Raw genomic sequence first — 8,914 nt, 5'->3', positions numbered from 1 at the left:
ACCTGGCTCGTCAACACAAGAGGATCTGCCAGTCGAGCTGGCCCAGCTCAGTCGAGACCTCCACGTGCTGTAGATGGGGATAAAGTCCCTGTGGTGCGCATGAGGAATATGTTGGAAAAAATGGTCTGGTTTAGTCCTGCGCCAGGCAAAGGTAAAGGCAAACCCATCCACGGGATTGCTTTTGCCCAAGGACCTGGGTGTACCTGGTGGGTGATGCAGGACAATGGAGAGGTCCGATGCGTACCACAGGGGGACTTGATTCTGGGTGAGAACATGCCGTGAATTATGCTGTGCCTGTGTAAATTATCACTTTGTTAACTGCTAAATGGCAGCTGGACATGATGCAAATGGTCAGCTGGACATGACGCAGATGGTATAGAATAAAGGGGTGGATTATGTCATGGTTTAGCTGGGATAGGATTAATTTTCCCCAGCAGAGAGGGGGAAGGGATCTCCAGGCGGGTTATTCATACCATAGTGACATCAGGTCTGGGTGCAGGAGCATGGGAACTCTTTCCTTTGTGATTTTGGTGGTAGGGATCACGTGAGCAAGCTGTCTGTAACCATTGCAGTATTTCTCTGTATATCTTTTGTCTTGTTTACAGTTATTACTCTTTACTGTTGTTATCATTGCTACTGTTGTTGTTCAGATTGCTTATCACACTGTTGTATTAAATTTCTTATTTCAACCCGGGGTTTGTGCCTCACTTCCAGCCTGATCGGCTGAGGGTGGGGGAGGGGCAACGGCAACATGGTCTCCGGTCCCAGCAGGGCTTAAACCACCACATATCTGCAACACTGCAAATTTGTGACATCAAGAACATAGCACATATTTTCTACAGTGATGGCTGAGTTACTTACTAGTTCTATTATTGTCATTCTGTGTTTGGAGAGAAAAAATCGTTTTTACAGTTTTAAGTAATATACTCTTTTGAGGCCACTCCTGGTCTGAGATGAATCTCAGAAAAATTCAGCCTAATAGAGGAGGTTGTTTCTAGGTAGAGATGTGAATGCCTGCCTAAAGCTGTCAAAATATCAAACATTACAGACTCTGTTGACTTGCAGGGAAAGATTTCTATTGTCTTATCATCTGAATTTTCAGACTTTGTGGTTTTCTTCCTCAATATAGTGGAAAAAAGATGTTGGTCCATTTATCTGCCTGGGTGTCAGCATACTGTTCTGACTATTCACCTTCCTCTGCAACAGAATTTTCAAAATTCATGCTTTTTCCTTTAAGGAAATATCCCATGAAACAAGTAGCAATGTTCAGGCTTGGTGTGTGTCCAGTTTTATCACTCTTGTTTTGACTAGAGCCTGATATTGTGAAACATTTACAAATCTCTATTGCAAGTGACTTCACTATTTGCTTTCAGGATGGCCTTGTGCCCTTTTTCCAAGGCATGCATAGCTAATTGACAAGTAGAGCCATAATTTGCATTTTATATTCTACCCACCATGCAGCTATTCCATTGCTCTGCAGTCCTCAGCTTCTGACAAAAAAAAAAAAGGGTATTGTTAAGTCTAATATGAACAACACATTCTGAAATGAAAAATTCGTAGGAAGGCTGTTCACTGGGAAAACAATGGTGTTTCTGGGAACAGCCATCAAGCTTCCAAAATCAGACAGGGAAAGTAGTGATTTGAGAAAGTATGGATATTGTTACTCCATCTTGGGTAAAAGTTAAAGTCTTGGTTTGGAGCACCTTGGGAAAAAAAAATGTTTAATTGTTAGATACAATTATATGCATTACTTAATTCCAGTGAAGTGGATTTTCTCATTTGAGTGTCCAGCAGAATTGTTGAGAGCCACATATCAAGATTCTGTCTGAGTCCATTAGGTGTCTGTGAACTAACTTATGCAGCATTATCACTATTCTAAATTTCAGGCAGCAAAAGGTTGCTCTATCCATCAAAGCCCTGAACAAATAAAATCAGTTTTTAATAACATGTAAACTTTGAAGAGTTTCATCTCTGATATTTCCAGATGGGGTTTAACAGATTTCTGTAATTTCATATAATTCAAAGCCATGTGTGGGCCACCCTTATCATAACTAAGGTTGCATTCAAGTGTGTGATGTGGGTGAGTATGGCTGTATCTGTTACTGTGTAAATTAGGATCCTTTCCCAGCTGACTACTTACCTCTTGAGACTGTAAGAGCTGTTGTAGGATGATTTTAATTTGTACAGATCCTCAGCAGAGAGAAACAGTCTCTACATTAGTGCACTTCTGATGACAGAAAAAAATAGATTCACAACTTTCATTTATCTCATTGACAAAACTTTGTATCCACAGCTCCTTTGAACTGTCTGCTCTGTTATTCTGAAGACTTAACCACTGTGAACCGAAAGCAGTGAATGAGAGAGATATGATTATTCGTGAGCTTATGGGGAAAAAGAAAGCAAACACAAAAGAAAAACTATAAACAGAGCTTTGCTATCAGTGTGCCCAAGGTTGTCATGCACAGACTCGGTGGTAGTAGGTACTCCATCCCTCTTTATGGGAATCAAAATGGAAGTGAGGATATACTGGAGGCTGAACTGAGTTTCATTACATTGCTACCTACAGTGAGCTCATCTCAAGCCATTAGCAATGCAATAGCCAACAGGCTCTGCCTGCCAAGCCCAGACCACAGCAGACAGTAGATTTCATGCTTTTAATTTCAAGTACCAGTTCAAATGCAGTTGATTATCACAGAAAGACTGCTGGCTAATGAGCACATCAGTTCAAAGGAAGGTATTGCATTTACATGGTGGTTTCTGCAAAGAAGGTCTAGGCTTCACTGCCTCACTGCTCCTTCAGCTCTTTCACCTGGTGACTTCATGCAAAAATGAGTAACAAAGGCTAATCCTTCTTTATGTTGTTCTAACAGGCTGTTTTCCAACATGGTCTTGATGTATCGATCTTACTTTTCCTTCTTCCTGTCCTTCCTTCCTTTTTCCTGTCCTTCCTTCCTTTTTCCTTTTCCTTTTCCTTCCTCCTTCCTTTTTCCTGTCCTGTCCCATCTCTCTCTTCCCTCCACCTTTGAGTCCCAAACAACATTGGTTCATGACAGCTCCATTAAATCAACAGTAATGGTCAATAGCTGTGAATCACAGATTAGGATGTTCTGGTTGGACGTTAGGAAAAACTTTCACCAAAAAGAAGAACAGCACTGGAACTGGTATCCAGAGTGTTGAAGTAGTCTCCAACCTTGGAGGCTTTCAAAGCTCAGTTAGACAAGGCCATGAAGATGTGATGTGACATTAGTGATACTTCAGCTCTGAGCAGGAGGCTGGATCTTCCTGCCTAGTTTCTTGCTTCTGTGAGTCAGTGGAGAGCTTCTGTAGACCTGGAGAGTGTTTTCATATCACATCCACTTGATGCAGTGTCATTACATTTCCCATTCATCAGCCTGAAAGAACATCTGAGTACTTATCTTGGTTTATTGCTCAGGCTGTCACAAGATTTTCAGCCTATTTCCCCAATTAGGGAAAATTAGATTTTGCTAAAAGAAAGTTGGTAAAACTGAATATGGAGAAAGCTCTTGTCAGGGTTTGAATATAAAGGAATAGGCATAGATATACTTCTTGGCTAGCATGTGCTCTAACAAGCAGTCTGTTTCTAAATTTGGTCTTTGCACCAAATAGATCCATGAAAATATGGCTTCAAAAACACTAAGGGCACCAGAGATATCAGGCTTTTGGTCACCCATCCAAGGCCTAGCTCTGCTGTACTGGTCAGCAATCACATAAACATGAGCATGGTCTCTTGCTAAAAGTCCGTGTGCCCACAGGTCCCCTGCCCAGGGCAGGGTTCAGCACTCTGACAGCTGAAGGCTGTTTGTCAGTGCTCTAATGCAAGGTGACACACAAGGTTCCAAAGACAAGTCTTTTGTTACAGCCACATCTTCACTGAGACTCCCAGAAGGTGTCAGGGCCTAATCTTTTTGTTCTCTCTTTACAGTGAAAGTTCAGTGTTCCCTCATCTGCCAATTATTTGTGGTAGGAGAGTCCCAATAACAAAACTGGATAGAAACAGGCAGTGAAGCTGACTGGTATATGTTGTTTGCTCAGCAGAAGAGTAATAGAGCTGTTGTCCCCTTCTTCCAACTGTTCCTCCATACAGCTTATTATTTCATTGAGTCATGTGATGTCTCCTTTCAGATAAGGGCTTTGGTCACCCACAGAGCACAGTGAAGAAATTAAATATATGACACGTCTTCAGACAAGGATTCCTGCAGGCTGGTATTTTTTTCCTGTATCTCTAACAGGATCTCATGCAGAAAAGCTATCAAAAGTCTGTCTCTCTTGCATCCACTTATCCTGAAACTATTTCCTGTAAGTCTGTGTTCACGGACACCTGCATTAGTATCATTTTACTGCCTCTCACCCTGTATTCTGCAGTGGTGCTGCAATGCTTGGCTTTGTATTAAGGATATTTTACTGAATTCTCACTGAGTTGTTTTAGTTTTTGCTCTTGTGCTAGATAAGTATATAAGAGATGTGAACATAAGAAACAGAATAATAGAAGTAGATAATGTGTACATCATTGTGTGAGACAGCAAGCAGAAATGGCGCTAAAGAATGCTGAAGGCAAGAGCTGGATGACTCTTCAATTGAGCATCTGCTCCCTTGCTATCCAGTCCAACGATCAGCTATATATGGTTTCTAAAACATATATTCTGTCCACCATTAGTGACAGATTGCTCTTGTCTTTCACCTCCTACTAACTTGCTTGAAACATAGTTTGAAACAACCTCAAGAGTTCAGTGCTAGAAGGGATTCTACAGCCCACTTGCTTTCTCTGACCACACATACAGTGACTGTCTACCACAGTTCCTCTGTCTAACTGAGCTCCAGCTCATGTGGAGCTTGTTCATTCAGTCTGGGATGCTGATTGCCAGAGTTTACTTTCTGCATTAAGCTTTTTTTTTTTTTTGGAAAACATGTTTGTCTATTAGTTACTTGCCTTGCTACCCTGAAAATGAGCCTTGGGTTCCTAAGTGACATAGCTGCAAAATGTTAACCTAGATGTCCAAACATGAAACGGGAGGAGGAGGAAATGAGTGGCAGCCTGGGTACATTGGAGATGGTGTGTGTACAGGATCAGCTTGGGATGGTGTCTCCTGTGGAAAACTTCATACAAGAATGAGCTTTTCTACCATTCCTCCCAGGAGCTGCAGTTGCATCAGATCAAACTAAACAAAACCAAACGATGTCCCCAGGTGGAGTGTCTCAGCCACTGCCACTCTAAGGAAGAACTCAGGTGGGACAATGCCTCATTTACAGGGAACAAAAGGAGGCAATAAATGCATGATTTTCAGATGTCAACATCAGTGGTTCTCAGCAAGGCCCCACAGTGTTGTGATTCCAGCCCCAAGAGGGGCTGAGCACTGCTGAGCTCCTTCAAGGACTGTGAGAGATGCAGCTACTACGTTCCTCTCCAGATGAGCCCCTCTGGCTGCAGGTTATAAATGGACAGTTAAAAGACAAACTTTTAATTAGATCCTCAGAGACATCCACAAAGTTGTCCAAATGACTCTGAAACTAACTTCCAATAACATTAAGAGTTGCACTCTCCAGATATGTCCTCTGGTCAGCAGCAGCTCATTTTGAACAACTGGGAAGAGCTTCCAGGGTAAAGGTGAAGGGGATTGCAGCCCCCATTAACATCACCTGGCGTCATGTATGTACTCCTTTCCCATGACTGGGGTGGACTTTCTCACTTCTTGGTCTCACAGTGCTCCAGCTCCACCTTTCTCTTCCCCATCCCAATATTTCTAAGGTCCTTGTTATTCCACTGGCATTTTTTCACTCTTGTATGTTTTTAGTTACTGATATGCGACTATGTCACGCTCCTTCTTTTGCCCTACAGCAATATGAGGCCATGCCATTTTGTGTCATCAAGGCCTGTCATTTTAGGCTCATGGGATTATCTTGTTGAGAACTTGACTGATGTTGTGGATAAGGTTAAGCAGTCACAATGTGAGACCTAATATTATGGGCTGTCACAGAGCAAGAGGAAAAGATGAAAAGGGCAACTAACAGTCATCTCAAGTGTTTCAGAATTAGTAAAGTGTGATGCCCATAAGTGCTGTGAAGGGCTGAGGACATCTGTACTGATTACTTCACAGAAACAACCAGATGCCCAGGAAAGGGGAAATCCCAGAATAACCATGAGGCAAGTTCTCAACCAGATAAGAAAACTTAGATCTGTCTTCAGAATGTCAGCCTTCCTTACTACCTTCTTTCTTATCTGAACTACAGGATTTCAAGTTAATCTTTTCCAGGGTCTGCAGCTTAATTTTCAATTTGTCTGCCTTTTTAATTTTCACCTGCTGTTTGCAGTTTAAATCTTTTCATCATCTCTTTCATGACTTCCCTTTTTAGGTTTGTCCTTTCTCTCCCTAGTTCTAAACCAGTTCTTTAAGTAACTTCTTTTTTTTTTTTTTTTTCTGAATAGGAAATGCTTGCATGTTTATGATAGTATTAACTAATGTATGCAACCACTTTCTTAACAGAGATGCAAGACAGTGCTTTTGACTTGGTTAGAGTATGAGTAAGTACAATGAGGTGAAAGAAATGCCCCACCTTTAACAAACCATGAGGAGAAGTCAGCTGCCAGACTGCTTACCCTTTTTTATTTGGTTTATGGTTCAACATCTCAGCCAGTGTTCATCAAGCCAGACAACCGAAACTGAATGAGAACAGGGTGATGCTTTTTGTCACCAAGTCAAATTGAGGCCAGCCATCCTGCTGTTACCACCTCAGCCAGTTTCATTTCCTGGTTTCCAGAAAGCTCTGAACATTACAGGAATAAGGAAACACTGCTTCTCCTAAAGGCTATGCACAATTGTTTCAGTGTCTTGCCTCTCTGGGAGGCAGCACCTCTTGACTCCTGTTGACTACAGAATGGGGATCCAGTCTCTGTCAAGATGCTGCAAATTCCAGCCTCTGGTCCAGCTACATCCTGATCATAACCAGCCTCACTGGAGTCACAAATGCACTTTCTCAAATGATATTAACATTTTTTTTCATATTGCCACTGTTACATTTTTGTTAGAGTGAATCTTACATTTAATCAATCACTAAAACCAATTCAAGCAATCTACCTTAAAATTGCCTTAATTTCTGTAACCAGATAAGACTACATAAAGTTTCTGAATAACAAAATAGCTTCTGCTTGTGAACATACCTGCAGCAGAACATCAGTGGAACTGCTAAAGCCAAAATCTTTGTTTTCTACAACAGTATGATACCCTCAGAAGATCAATATTGGCATGCTTTTGCATGCAAAGAAGAACCACAATCTCTTTATCCTTTTCATTCTCTTTTACCACTGGCTAGTTACTTCATGTTGCTCAAACATTATTTTTGGTCACTGATTGAGTGGAGAGACTTGAAGTTCACATAAGCCAGCAACGGGGCACTGTTCTGTGACCATCTGCACAGGCCAAGGGCATTCATCCTTACTTGACACCCAGGGCAGGATGGTGGGTACTCATCTGAGAGCAAAGGCTGCAGCTTCAGCTGGGGTGTCTGCACCATCTACCCCAGAGATGGCCGATGCCTCACCCCAGATGGAGCTGCTGAAGGGAGAGGTCGTGGTGCAGCCTTGAACTGCGGGAAGTGCCTGAACATTTCTCCCAGGGTGTGCAAAAGGTGTGCCTGGTGGGGGACCTCCTGCAGCAGGCAGCTGAGCTGCAGGAGGTGGTGAGAAGGCTGTGTAGCATCAGGGAAGTTGAGGAGGAGTTAGATAGCTGGTTCCAAGTGCAGTCTGCAGTGGATGCACAGCCCATGGACACAGTGCCAAAAACTTCCCTACCTGCACACACGGAAGGCAGGGGGGTCAATAATGCAGAAGAATGGAAGCTTGCGATGGCAAGGACCTGCAGGAGGAAGACACTTCCCCTGAAGCCTGAGGTGTCCTTGTGGAACTATTTCAGTGCTCTGCAGACTGAAGAGGAAAGACCCGTCATGTCAGGAGAGATGCTGTAGCTGGGTAAGGCAGCCTGGTCTTCCCGTATACCAGCCAGCACAACTAGGAAAAGGTGATGGGTGATATGGGTAGGTGACTCTTCTGAGAGGCACAGAGACACCCATCTGCCGACCTGATGCACTCTAGAGACATGTGTTGCTTACTGGAGCTTGTGTCAGGGTTGTCACCAAGAGACTGCTGAGCCTCATACAGTCCACTATTATCTGCTGCTGTTGTTTCACATGGGCACCAGTATACAGCCAGGAGCAGTCTGAGGAGTGACAAGAAGGACTAAAGAGCCCTGAGAGTGGTGGTAAGGGAATCTGAAGTGCAGGTAGTTTTTTCATCAATCCTTCCAGCCCAAAGGAAGGGGTCTGAAAGGACCAGTCAAATCTGGCAAATCAACAATTGGTTACGGGACTGGTGCCACAGACAGGGGTCTGGCCACTTAGACCATGGGGTTCACTTTAAGAAACCTGGTCTACTGGGGGCTGATGGGGTCTATCTGTCAGAGAAGGGAAGAGCATCTTCAGCCATAGGCTTGCCAAGCTAGTGAAGAGGGTTTTACGCTAAAGTTGCCAGGGAAGGGGAACCTCACTCCATCCCACTCCTACAAGCTTGATGCCAGTGGCAGAAATAGGTGTTTAGAGGCTGGAGAGGGATCACAGGTCATCAGGAGAGCATCTGAAGAGCAGCATGAAGGAATTCCATCCAGACAGTCAACTTCACCAGGGGCCCAACTTAAATGCCTCTACGCAAATGCATGTAGCATGGGGAATAAACAAGATGAGCTAGAAACATGCGCATGCCTGCATGGCTATGATCTCATTGACATCACAGAGATGTGGTGGGATGGTTCCTATGACTGGAGTGTTGGAATAGAAGGATACAGGCTCCTTAGAAAGGACAGGCAGGGGAGACAAGGAAGGGGTGTCACACTTTATGTAACCAGCTGGA

Source organism: Athene cunicularia, assembly GCF_003259725.1.
Source record: "Athene cunicularia isolate RWA chromosome 1 unlocalized genomic scaffold, athCun1 chr1_part1, whole genome shotgun sequence".
NCBI classification, from domain to species: domain Eukaryota; kingdom Metazoa; phylum Chordata; class Aves; order Strigiformes; family Strigidae; genus Athene; species Athene cunicularia.
Note: the sequence above shows the minus strand (reverse complement) of the source record.